We start from the raw sequence: 14,099 nt of genomic DNA on the forward strand, positions 1-14,099 counted from the left end.
TGAACCTATATATATGAATCGCTTTGTACTGCTCGACTGATAGAAGCGATGCCTGTGCTGGGATTAAACCCTTTTCATCATAAAACCTCATCTGGTTCGGAGTCCAAGTCCATCAAACCTTTTCCCTTTAAAGTCCCGCCTTTGATTCTACATCAATTTATTCAAACCGCAGCTGGGTGGCTGAAAACGAAAGGACAGCATCATTTAAACCAACCATGTTCCTAACTTGAAAGAAGGACTATAATTAAAAAAATGGGCATAAAAGAATGGAAATGGGATAATATTTTTTAATGGTAGTTCAAAGGCCGACAGATGTCAGAGCCTTTGAAGATGTCAGTACACTGAGCAAGGAGTTGCCATTAAATAGTTTGCCTGAGAGGTGAAGCAGCTTTTTAATGACTGAAAAAGCCCTTGCAGACACATCCTTGTGTTTTTAATTTGTCAGAGTTTCTGCAGTATTTTCTGATTAATGACACATGATTATAACTGCATAGCACACATATTTTTATACTTTGTTAAATGAATACTTTATTCCACATTCCTTCAGTGCCAGATAAAAACAGGAAAGCTTTACTACAGAGTCTGAAACTATTCAGATTGCTCAAATATTTATGGTAATTTGAGGGGATTGGCCAGATCCAGAGCTTCGATGTGTTGCTACCTTTTGTTCTTTAATGGAGCTATTACTGCTGCCACCACAATGTGCATGCATTAAGTGAGCATGTGACCCAGTAATGCATTGTGCCCTTCTCGTGCCCTAAACAATCAGAGCTTTCATAATTCACTGATGAACAAAGTCATCAAATCAAAATAACATTTAGAAAAATCCTAGGGTTGATCCTGAACAATACAAACAATGGCTGCCAATGTATTGTAAGTGGAAAATAACTTTTCCAAGGGAAAAAGCATATTGCTAGGAAACATCATGCTCAGAAGAAAAACACCAATATCTAGAAATGCAGATAAAATCCCCATCTTGGGCTGAGAAGATGCTCCTGCAACATCCTTCATCTCTCTCTTAACATATGCAAATTTTTTCTATTTTCCCCACAAATGGAAAATGTAGTAGCCTGAAACACAGGGACAATTTCTTTTGCTGTCAGGAAAAAGCTCTCCCATCACTACAATAGCCTTTTGTGGATGCCTGCCCAGCTGAGCAGGTACAGCCCAGGGACAGCCCAGCCCTGGGCAGGGACAGGAAAAGCCAGCACTGTGTGCCCTACCTTGTACCACACCTCAGAGCATCACCCACATGAGAACACAGTCATTACAAGGGAATTTGATTAATGTGCTGCTCTTTCTGCTCTTCCAGCCTACATTCAGCTTGTAATTGGATCATAAGTAGAAATGTGATGGACTCAGCTGAAAGCGTGCAGAGATTGGAGGTGCTGTAGCAGAGCTTTGTGAAATGAGCTGCTGTTCTGCCCTGAATATTGGCAGGATTTCATGAGTAGGAATATTTGGCTTGCTGCAATCCATGTCCATCAGGAATGTCTGTGTACCACCCCCCTCAGGAGCCTCCTGGAGGGGAGGGAGGTGGCTCTGGACACTCGCTGCTCCGTGGTTCTGCAGCGGGAGGTGAAGGAAGCCGTGAGCCAGGGCTGCTCTGCCGCGTGTCCCAAACACTGCACAGTTATCCTGCTGCAAAAGCAAGCACTGCAAAGTTTGAAAAGGAAAAGAACATGGAGAAAAATGCAGAGAAAAGAACATAATTCTGAAATGGAATCCCCCCACAAGTATTTATTGAATGGAAACAGAGCTCTGCTCGGAAGAAACATGGCGGAGTTAGGATTCCACTATAAAGAACATGGAGAATTGGACAACTCCCAGTACAGACAATGGAATTCCCATTCCCAGCTAACCTGCAGCCTTCCTCCTTGAGTCATTCCACAGTTACCTTCAAAGACAGCTTCATTTAAAAAGCAACACAAACCCTACCACACATCATTAGACCACTTGGCTTTATCATGAATCTCATGTAGATTTGAAAACTCGGTCTGAATTAATGTTTCATTACACACTTTTGCCACTTTTCCTAGAAAACAAATAACACCTGGGAGCAGGCAGGAAGCTGCTCAGCAGGATGGGGTGGAGCAGCCCCTGGGAACACCCATCAACCAGAGCAGAGCTCATTCCCTCTTCCATCCCCATCTCAGGAGTTGGGCAGGTCCTGGATACCCGGGGTGCTCAGCAGGAGTGTTGGGACAGGAACAATCTCTGGATGGAAGAAAGCAAAGGAGCAAGATCTACACATCCAAAAGGCCCTTGATGTCATTGCTGTATAGAAATCTGTTCAAAATTCAGTTATTATGTTTGCCCTGTGGTAAAAATAGCAGAATAAAATGTTGAATTTCAAGCAGTTATGGCTGAGCTGAAATAAACCTCCAGAGAACAAAGAAAAGGCACTTCTCTAAGCTGTGGGACTTTCTACAGAATTCCAAATTAATTACACTAACTAAAGGAACGTTACTCACAAAAGATGCATCAGAATTCTGAATAAACATCATAAAGTTCTTCTAAAATGGGAAATATCAGACATCCTGAAAATAATGTTTTGCTACAAGCCCCATATAAGCAGACAAAGCTGAGCCATTCAGACTCTATCCATTAGAGGGCAATAATACATGTACACACACTCAGACACACATAGATACACAAACACACTCCCTCACTTATCCCAAATTGATTTTAGCAGGAAAGAATTAATATTTTCTGTCTAACATTACCAATGGTATATTTTCAGCTTGGGTTCTGTTTCCTCCACTCCCCCTGCACTCCCCAACAACAGCATCCAACAGATGAAAGGAACAATAACAAATTATTCTTAAATTTGCTTTCCCATGAGGAAATCCATGCAATACACAGCTTCAGAAGGCTTCCAGTCAGTTACTATCAAACTTGAGTAGGCTGAACAACCAAGCATGTCTGTAAGCATGGCAATCACTGCAGGGGTTCCCAAACTTTGAACAAAAATGTTCTTCACGTGCTCATCTCCCACCTCAGTCACTTTTCCTTTTCCTCACAGTGACACAAGAACCTCTGACAGCAGCAGCCACTGCAGACATGGCAAGGGGCCAGCGCTCTTCAGCTGTCTCTTAGAGCCACAGACAAATCATGCAAGGGCATTTTTTGATGCTATTAGAGGCACTCAAAGGAGGTAGCTCGTGTGCTGTGTCTTCTGCTTCCCTGCTCCAACCACACCAGCCTACAGAGAAACCAACTGATAAACCTTGTTTATCTCAGGTCCCCAACCTTCTGCTGCCCCCACTTGCAGCATCCCACAAGCACAATTATGGTATCAGCTCTCAGGGACAGGAACTGTCTGTTGTTCCATGTTTTCACTAACACAACATAGACTCAGACCCCCGAGAGGATTCCAGCAATACAAATAATTACCAGCAGCCCCTAAACTACTGCTTGTCAACATCTCATTAGTTACAGGACTGCTGGAGTTCACAGGGACACCCAGGCAGCTGGATCAGTCACTTAATGACCAGTAATTCCTGTGAGCATCCACATTCCATTGATTTGTGTTTGGGGTGGCATTTTCCCTTTTGTTTGTTTGTGGGCTTTTTGCTTGTTTCTGTTTTGTTTGGGTTTTTAAAAAACATATTACCCTGCAATTACCAATCCCTACTCCATTAAAAACAGCACCTCAGGTAACAATGTCATCTACCAGCTTATTGTTTTCATCAGCTGCTGAATAAATATTAATTTTATACTAAACTGGATGTTTAATTGAAGATCTGAATTTCGTAAGGTCCAAGATGAAGATGTAGAGTAACACACTGCTCCTGCTGCTACCCCAGCCATGACACAGGTGCCCTCCAACCCACAAATCCCTAAGGATACCAAATACAGCAGGAGAACATGCAGCTTCCTTCAAATGTACAGTGTACTCTGTGCTTGCAGCAGCTGTCTTTCCAAAAATCACTTTCTCCTCTGTTTCTCTTTTCTAAATTCATTTTACAGATGCCAATACAGCAGAAAGCACAGTCTACAAAAGAACTCAAGCTGTCAGAGGCAACTTTAGAAGAATTGTATCACCTGTGTGGAAGATGGAGTTCACTCTTCATGGGATTTTCAGATCTGTTTCAAGTGAAAACACTGTGTCAGAGGGTTTTGTCCCTTTTTTTACCTTTTTTTTCCCCCTTAAACTACCTTAGTGATGATTTTATGAACTCTGAAGAGCAACTCTAAAACCTGCAAATGGAATATTCATGATCAGGCTGATATTTGAGGGGTCAAAAGTAAAGCTTTCTTATTTGTGTTATTTTAGGAGGACTTTCAGACACATGAATACAAATGACGCTGAGATATGTAATTGCAGTTTGAAATATATTGTTTTCTCCATGAAACAGAAATCTACAGCATCCCTGACATCGATTCCTGTCATTTTGTCATGATAAACACTCAGGTATTAAGTACCTTCCACATCATGCACCCAGGCATGATTCCAATTAGTGCTGAATAGAAGACAAAATGTCATCTTAATAAGCTTCAATTTGCAGAGTCTTTGAACACTCAATGATATCATCGCTTTGCCAATCATTTCTTGTACTTTGGCTGCTTTTTTTCCATCTCACCCTGCCTGTCAAAAGGCAGTCTTTCAAATCCACAGAAAGGGAAGACGTGAACGACGTCAGTCATTGGTCTGACTGAGCTAAAAGATCCAAAAATGACTCCCCAGTACATCAACGGAGAACTGTGATGTGCACAATATTCCCTCAAAGCTAATTTGCTGCCAACATGTAGAGTAATTGGGGGAAAAAAGTCTACTTTCAAGTCATACTGTGAAAAATATTTTCTTGCATGAAATCAGCACTAAAGACCTTAAATCACTGTCACAGTCTGTGCCACTCATTCAAATGAAGAAACGGTTTTTGTTCAGGTAAGGTGACAATCATTTCTTCAAAGGTGACTGGGCTGAGGAACAGCTCTGCTCTCTGACTCCATACTGAAAATAATCACTGTACTTTAAAAGAATGGATTTTATTTCTAATTTGTTTTTTAGGAAAAAAAAAAAAAAGAAAAATGTTTTCAAAAGGAAAAAGAAAAATTGCAGAGAAGGTATGCACACTTCTGTGAGCTCATATGTCTGAGGCCAGCACAAGCCCACAGCCCTCAGCTGAGGACTCACGATGTTTTCTCTATCTGGAATATCCCCAAAAGCAGAACCTAAAATCCCTGCTCTTATCTGGGTGTGAGGGAAAACAGAAACACCAAATGGCAGCAGAAAAGACAAGAGATAAGGAACCGGGATGGAAGCGTGGAGCGATAGCAAGGCCATGCTGGTTGTTCAGTGGGCTCTGCAGGGCTGTGCCAGGGCAGCTGCTCCTGCCTGAGAGCCCACAGCTCAGAGCTGGGGATGGGAAATGGGATCTCCTGAGCTGGGCCCCTGCAGGGGATGGTCCCAGAGCACACAGCCAGTGCCCCACGGGCTGCACCACCCAGGTCCAACAGACTCCTGGCACTGCACTGCGCTGCCCCATCTCCCTGGCTTGCACATCCCACAGAACCCTGTCAGGGCCCTTTGCTGGCACCTCCTTGTCACCCACAGCTCAGAAGTGGCAGGGGACAAACCCCAGCCCACGGCTGTGTGGGGTGTGGTGTGCCCAGAGTCCGTGCTCTGGTGGGAAAGGGGCTGGAGCAGCTCGGAAGGGCTGGAGCTGGGAGCACACACCGGGCATGGCACTGGGCTGGGAGCAGGGCTGAAAGAGTGCACAGCATTTGGCTGCCCCTCCATGGGATGGGACAGCAAATTCCATACTTCTGAGGCAGCAAAGACTTGGAGGAGTTGCTACAGACGCCGGGGTTCGACCAGTGGGGAAACAGCTGCGGAGATTTTACTGGTGAAACACTCAAGCCCGTGTCTGTGCCAGCAACATCATCCCAGCCCTGCAGAGAACCCACCCTGGGGGCCTGGGGCTCGTCCCCCTCGCAGCTCCTGTCTGTGAAACACAGGAAAACCAGAGGAGGCTCCCATTTTTCTTCCAGGCTAAAGCAGCGTGTGGAGGAACAGGCAGAGCAGTGGTGGGGCACGCAGGGCAGTGCAATTTGCCATAAGCATCTCAGCTGCAATTTGTTACTGGTTTTCCACTTGAAGGTTCCTTTATAATACTTTAATGTGGGAGCGTGCAGAGCTGTATGGATGGGCTCATATTTCTCAGCTGACATATCTTCAGCCAAAGTATGTCAGCTACAGGAGAAGGCAAGGCTTTGCACTGGCTCTGGGATTTCTTCTTCCCCCATCAGAAACCACATAAAAGAAAAACACAAATAAATCAGCTCTCCAAAATCGCTATTTATTACCTCATCATGAAACCATCTACTGGACCCTGCAGTGGTATTGAGTAATATCATTACTTAAACCATAAAGAGGTTGTATTTATTACTCGAAATTGGGAAAATTAGCATCCATATGGATCTTATTGTTTTACGAGCAGTATTGCTGCCAAAACAAGTGGTGTTAACATTCCAAACTACAGATTGTCACCATTTCTCGCCCAGTGTCTCATTCTTTCACTTGGTATTTAAAATACCTTTGAATTGAGGAGCTGAGCAGATCATAGAACCTCTCCTATCAAGATATACATCATTTAACAGCCAGACTTCTGTTCAAAACTTGATTTATGGTGGCAGTGAGTGAATGGAATTAACATCTGATGACCTAAGGAAGAGAGACTAAATTGATTTTGGATAATCTTTCTTTAGAGAAGGGATGGGAGAAAAAGCACACTCTAAGAAATTTAACTGCTTAATTTGCAATACATAGTACCTTAGTAGGCAATCACAGACAGGACACCCTAACCTCCATCCCTAGAAAAATGACGGTGTAAAACTCCATGAAATTAATTTCCAGGCACAGGAAGCATAAAGGGGTCACTGGAACAGCAAGCTGGATAAACCAGGGCAAGGCAGGCTTGAATAAAGTGATTGTCTTCTGCAGTGAAAGGGAGAAGTGTCAGTGTCATTTATCTTCAGCAAGGTTTTGATACAGACTTTACAGGGTGTGTAAGTCAAACTGAAGGGATACAAACTGGAGGGATGAGCAGAGTGTGAGCAGAGAACTCACAGGAGGACAGGAGGAGTCAAGAGTCAGCCAACAAGTGGCACTTCTCCAAGTTCAGAATGGGCTGATAGAGCTGAACACCTGCTGCAAAGCCCTGCATGATGGACAAGTGACTCTGTGCCCTACTGCAGATGGCATTTCCTGGGTAAGCAGTCAGTGTGGAGAGCAGGGTGCCATCCACAGGGACCTCAAACTGTGCAAGCTGAGGAATGGACCACCAGGACCTGCAGGGAGTTCACCAAGCCAGGTTTATTCAGCCAGCAGAACCGAACACCAAAGAGAAATCAAATTGCTGTCTTCAACTGAGCGTAAGGAATTGTGGAGAAGACAGAGGCAGACTCTTCTTGAAGGAAGGGCAAGAACCTAGAGATCCAAATTTTAACAACAGACATTCCAGCTGCATATCCAGGAAAAGGGAATTCACACTGGATTGGTAAAGCACTGGAGCATTTGGCTCAAGAAGGCTGCGAAATCTCCACCAGTGCAGGTTCTTCAAAACTCAGCTGGACTTGGCCCTGAGCAACGTGATGTGGTTTTGAAGTCAGACCTGCTTTGAGGAGGAGGTTGGGCACGGTGACCTCCAGAGGTCCTTCCAACCCAAATTATTCTATGATGCTGTGAAAAAACTCCAGAATGAATGCTGGTCTCCCATTAGAGGATGTCCCTTCAGCACTCAGGGGAACGTTTGAAGTGGATGGCACTGCTGTTTTCCAAATTGCTGCACTTGTTCTATGAACTAGAAGTCAACTTCCTTCTATTCAACAACTGTCGCAAACACATTACAAGGTAACAGAAAAAGCAATTTTCAAAAGAACTAAAACCCATTAATAAAGTTGTGAGCAAGCATTCCCTCCTCCGTGCAGCAGACATTTACTGAATTTGTTTAGTTGCAATATTTGGAACAATCCAATACAGAAACTACACTTTGAAGACTTGGACACAATTGGAAGCAATATCAATAAGCAAATTCAGAGCCTGGCTTTGCTATACACTGATCTTCACATAGAAAGCACAAGCTCCTTCAACCAAATCAAGAGATCAATCAAATCAAAATCAAGAGATTTTATTGTAAATCGATTGTTTCTGCAGACTAACACAGTATTTTTGCCTCTGCTTAGAAATTACATTATACCACCTCACATGCTGCAGTTACTACCTGTTTGTACATGCACCTGTTTGTAATTGATCATTTCTGACTCCAGGATTCCTTAATGTACCTTTAATGTGAAAAATGTTTCACACCACGCATAGCTTATTGTCTATTAGTGTAAATCATTCCTTGCGGCCATCACACACAAACCCTGCCTGCAAAGCCACACCTAGTGGATGTGTTAAAACCTGGCATAAAGATCCTTTACATCTCACTCATGAGCAAAACTGATCTCACTTCTATTCAGAGAAATTAATCTATGTTTATTAACACCTATGCAGGAAATAATAACTTCTTTCTAATCAAGGAGTGCTGCTATAAAATAAAATTACTGCTATATGATCTACACCCTGCCCCTAGACAAGTGAAATTATACACTCCACCTTCAGCTGCCAATATTTAAAATGAAACAAAAAAGAATATAAAAACACTGATTGCAATGTTATAATAATTACCAGATATATTCAATTTCATATTATAGACACAGAAAGTCCATTTTGCTGAAAAGAACTCCATCTCAGATTCAGAGTTCATATTATGTGATGAGCTAGTTTCTATGGCAACTGCTTTCTCTTTTACATACACTGTAGACAGCACAAAATGTCTGTTGTCTCCTAAGTTAACTTAACATTTTTAATCAGCAGATGACAATTTGTGCACGATTATGTATGCCTTCCAAAAATGTCTTTAAGTATTTCAAGTGCTGGGCTGACTGAAGTATAAAAGGAGAGAGTGAAGTCACATTTCCCACCCCAAATTCCTCACAATCCAACTTCAGTTCTAATGAGAAGATGAAAATCGAGGAAAAACGCTGGAGACATCAGAGATGATCACCCACCATGGCACAAGGACACTCTGAAGGGTGCATGAAGTGAGGAAGTGGCAGATGTTCACAGCTGGACCAACAGGTGTTTGAAAGGTGTCCCAGCCGGAGGCTGCGGCTCAGCCAGAGTGGGACAGGAACACAAACGTGCCAAGGTGGGTTCACCTGAGCAGGGATGTGCTCAGGAGACCCAGACCCTGATGGAGAGAACGCTGAGCCTGCACTGTCTACTCCAGTTCAGAGCAAAGGCTCATTTTTAACTCTTATCTCAAGGATTATGCCAATGCTGCAGCCCAAACTCTTCCCACAACTCCCCTGCATTTACTCAAGTGAAAACCAGCTCTGTGGGTTCCCAGTATTTGAGTATTTCCACAAGGAACTGTTGCATTTGACCATTTCACAGCAATGTTCTGAGTGAAAGCCCAGTGTAAACATCTCCATGGGACCCAGCACCAGATCCCTGATTTCAGCAGATATTCCCCATCAATGGGATCCATGGCAGCCCTGAGTCAGCAGACTGTGAATAACAACCAAGGAAAACCACACAAGGGCTGCAACAAATATTTGGTACTTTACATCAACAGTCATGTTCATTATCCTGGGCTGACTGGTGGTAAATTAAACATGCTGCAATATAGCCAAAAGCTTTTGTTTGGGAAAGGCTAAAAGGGAACGGCTGTCTGTCTACAGGAGTCTGACTGGCAGCCCAAGAGCCCTTCTCCAAGTAAAATACAACAAACAAATATTTAGATTGCAACTCCAGGATTCAGATTGGCTGCAGAGAAAGCCTGCATTGCAAGCAGTGCATTTCTTCTCATGCCAAAGACATCTTCTGCTAAGAAAAGGAAAGGAAGTAAAAGAAAAAAAAAAAGAGTAATATAATTTATTTACTCCAAATTGTAAACAGAAGTGACTTCAGTAGCACTGTCAGCATCTGAATGTTTCCCAGGCTACCTCTATCTGTACCCTCCAGATCCCCTCAAGCAAATTGCTTCCACTGATACTGGGAGAATAACCATGTGGGAACTTGTGTCTGGAGATATTCAAACAATTACATGAAGCAGAAGAGTTGATCAGTGATTTAACTGTAGGTAACAATAGGTTCTTTCAAATCAAAGTTGAAGAGAGTGTCCTATTCTGAAAAAAAAATGCTCCCCAAATCCTTCTTATTAAAATAGTGTAGTACTGCAAAGTTACTGTAGCAGCAGTATTTGCATACAGGCAGAAATTGGGCATGAGTTGGGTATTTAGCTATCTCTAAACAAGTAGGTAATGTCTCTACTGGGTTTTTTTCTGTATTTTCTCTTGTCAATAGCTGATAGAGCTCTGCAGCAGACACACAGCAGCACAGCCACCCTTCATACATTTATGGAGCCACAATAAATGTCCTCTATTTCCCCCAGTTGGTTGATACATTAATTATCTACACAGAACCACAAACATATACCAGGAATGTGCTGTAATGAAAATAACTATCGTTGCTGGAATGAAAATAGTGATTGCTACTGGTTTTTTTATTTTAACTCTACAGGCTCAAATTAATTCAGACAAAATCAGGTGCAAAGCAATAGCTGCAGAAAGATTGTTGATCCCAAGTGCAAAGAAAGAAATTTCCAAAGAGAAGGCAGAAAAGAAGTGATGGAATGTGCTGTACATGGGACACCAGTGGAGGAGCCGCTGATTTCTGAGAAGGGAAAGCAAACCAGGATGCTAAAGGCCAAGGGGATGATGGAAAGTTCACAAAGCAAGAGAGGAAAAAGGAAACGGCTCCTTCAGCCATGGGATAACACCTTATTAACTCTTCTTACCACGTCCAGCCTGTTTGTCGGGGATTTTTGTAACAAGCTCCGCTCTCAATGTCTGTATCCACGCAGCTTCAGAACTACTCAAGGTTTTTCTTTCCCAACCAATAAGGGTTTCTTGAGAGCCCCAAGACACCCCAAAAGAGCAGTGATCTCTTCGAGCAGCCTCATTTTTGAGAGCACAAACGTTGCCTGTTAAAATTGAACACCGTGACATCAGTGACACGTGCGGGCAGAACGTGCCCAAGCACTCCAGCTGCTCTTGACCCAATTACGACTGGATGAACACAGTGGCCTGGCCAATTATCTCAGAACAGAACCTGGAAAGAGGATTCAGCTTCCTCATGGAAACTTTCTTTCCTCTCCTTTAGAGCCAAGCGCTGTATTTGATGTTACAGGGGTATGTTTTATTTCTTCTTCTCGCCCAAAGGTCAACGGTGGAAGAACAAACAGGAAAATGATCCAAATCTGCACAGCAGCTGGAACATGGAAATCTTTGAGCTGGTTGAGGGCACGTGGCAGATGCTGGGGAGAGAAGGACATTCAAAGGACAGAGGGGAAATATAAGGGCACAACTGGTACCACAGACCCCTCCGCTTCAGTTATTAAAATTTCCTAACCTTGCTATTTCATTTCACCAAGCACACTGGATATATTCTCTGTGACCTGAAGACTTGCTTCAGAAAATCACTGATTCCGTAGCAAGAATGCTTTTATTAAAACAAAGGAAGGTCTCCATCACAGAAGGAGTTCCCTGTTTTGTGAACTGGTGGATAAACAAAAATTACTTAGGGAGGTGCAGAATGTATGAGCAAATTTAACAATGCTCCTAAAGAAAATTCAGATATCTAAATTAAATGGAAGTAGTGATTCAAAACTACTCTTTAAAAAAACATAATCCATGTGTGATTAGCTTCTTTAAAGAATAACAACATTATGGCAGTTCATAGAAAACGTACAGGATTTAAAAGCCTACAAGAACACAGCATGGCATAAAAGCCTTTGTATTGCTTTGACTTTTATTGACCTACAAGTCAATTTACTCCTCCCCAAGCATTATAACCCCAGGTGAAAAAATCAGAGCAAGACTCCTAGAAATGGTGAAATCCAGGCAGAATGCAATCGTTACCCAGAAATTTATCATCTACACAAAAGGTGAAACGCTTCAATCAAATTCCTTTCTTGAAAATATATTAGACTTACACTTCACAAAAAAGTAACATTGTTTTATATTTAAATAATATCCGGCAAGGCACTCAAATCTTAATTTTTATACTCTAGATGAGATTAAAGCATCAATAAATGTATTTATATTTGAATAAATTCTAACTATTTTGTATAGTGTCTTTCACAGTATCTGAAGACCTACGTGAAAGTAGAGACCTTGGATATGCAATAAGAAAACTCAGTCTTTACAGTATTAGCAAAAGAAATTGATCTGCAGTACTCAGCCATCGCTGTCTTCAGGAATATAGTGAGAAATACATATTTTAACCATGTGTATTAAGAAATACGTATTTACTACTCTTTCATATGGAAAAGGATTTAAGAAAGACTTCCAGTGGATACCTTTAATAACGGTGCTTTCACATCATTCAACCAACACTGAGCAGATAGGTCCTTCAAACCAAGCTACTCCTATGTGATTAACACTAATTATTATTTAAATTTTTCAAATAACCCAGCAAATCCACTTTTCATTTCGCCAAGCAAAATGGCCTCCGCTCCTATTGCATCTCACCTTCGCTGCGACACAAAGCACTCCTAAAAATTACTGCTGTCAAAGATGGTTCCAATTTAACAGGTTTTTAACATGCAGTGTTGTTAAATACCCATTAAATGACTGGGTTACCTTTGTTTAGAGCCTGACAAATGTTTCATAAAGGACACTGGCCGTTAGTCATATCAGATGTCCAAAACACGCATTTTTAGTAAACACATGCGAAGATTAAAAAAAAAAAATTAAAAATCTGGGCTATAATTCCATAAGAAACACCAGTATTGTCTGTTGAGCTCACTGCAAAGACAGAGGTGGATTTGAATACAAAGACCAGAGGAAGGAACGAAAAGCAATTTATTTTCCCAAATGGAAAAATCTGCATCCTTGAAAGCTGGGAGAGTCTCACTAGAATTTAAACAAACAACAGCTCTTCTTGTCAAAGCAACTGCCCTTTCTTTCCTGATTTACATGTCATTCTCATGGCAGCAATGTTCAAATGACTGTACAGGGATATTCAAACTACAAAGAAAAGCTCTGCAAAAAGGCCAAACTCTGCTTTTCAGACTGTTCAGATTCCCCCAATAGCTGTGAAAATTCCCAGCTTTCCACAGAGCACCTGTAGTAGCATCGTTGATCCCCCTGAAAACAAAAAGCACAACCAAACTTTGGGCTCCAACCTTTGCCAGAAATGACCCCCAAGAGCACAAACCAGAGCTGGACTTAGAGACACCTCCCAGTTCTCAGAATTCGCTGAAGAGTGTCCCTTTCCTTTTGTATTCAGTGTTACAGAGCAACACAGGAACTGGGATGAGCACTGGTGTGGAGACCGAATAATTCCATATAATTCCAAAACTGCCTTCTTTTAACACAGGAGTTACAGCTCTGCCTTTGTCCACAAAAAAAAACCACCAACAGCAAAAATGCAGGTGAGAGGAAGCTACAACTCTGAAAAGACACTCGCAAACAGATCCAGAGCTGAGATGAATCTATCTTGGGCCAAAAAGAAAAAATGCAAAGAGAAAAACCAATCCCTTGAACCATTTAAGGCTTTGTTCGCTCTTACAATGCAGCGGAAAATAAAAGGCGAGGTTTAATTTTTTTTTCAGAGGCCACCTGAGTATCCCCTGCCCAACTGTTCTCACAAAGTATATCCCGTTTTCATTGGAAAACCACAATGGTGGAAAAGGAGAAATAAGTCCTGGCTTTGCAATATACCTCCCAACCACTCCCAAGAAGCCGTTTGCTTCCTAATGGACTTCCTTAAGCCAGATTTCGATAGTCTGAGCCGTCCAAAGTAAAAAATCAATTGATTTCAAAAGTAAATTTTCAATTCAGTTTCATTTAGCTCCATTAGAGGTGTTAGTAAAAGCCACAGCCTACCAGCCTACAGGAAAGTAGAGTGAAAATGCCTCCTAGTCTGAGCCTAACATCTCCTAGGGAAGGTGGTGGTGCGCGGAAAACGTGTCATTAAAGATGCTTTACCAAAATGTCCAGTTTGGGTATAAAATAATCCATGCGTGATAAGCAATTCT

General features: G+C 42.2%; 1 protein-coding gene across 7 annotated transcripts in view; it reads right to left on the bottom strand.

Moving 5' to 3' along the window:
* The window catches only part of CEP112 (centrosomal protein 112), a 158,266-nt gene that overhangs the window by 71,608 nt on the left and 72,559 nt on the right, over window positions 1-14,099 (bottom strand). The window lies entirely within an intron of this gene.

This window comes from Vidua chalybeata, chromosome 19 (assembly GCF_026979565.1).
Source record: "Vidua chalybeata isolate OUT-0048 chromosome 19, bVidCha1 merged haplotype, whole genome shotgun sequence".
Taxonomy (NCBI): domain Eukaryota; kingdom Metazoa; phylum Chordata; class Aves; order Passeriformes; family Viduidae; genus Vidua; species Vidua chalybeata.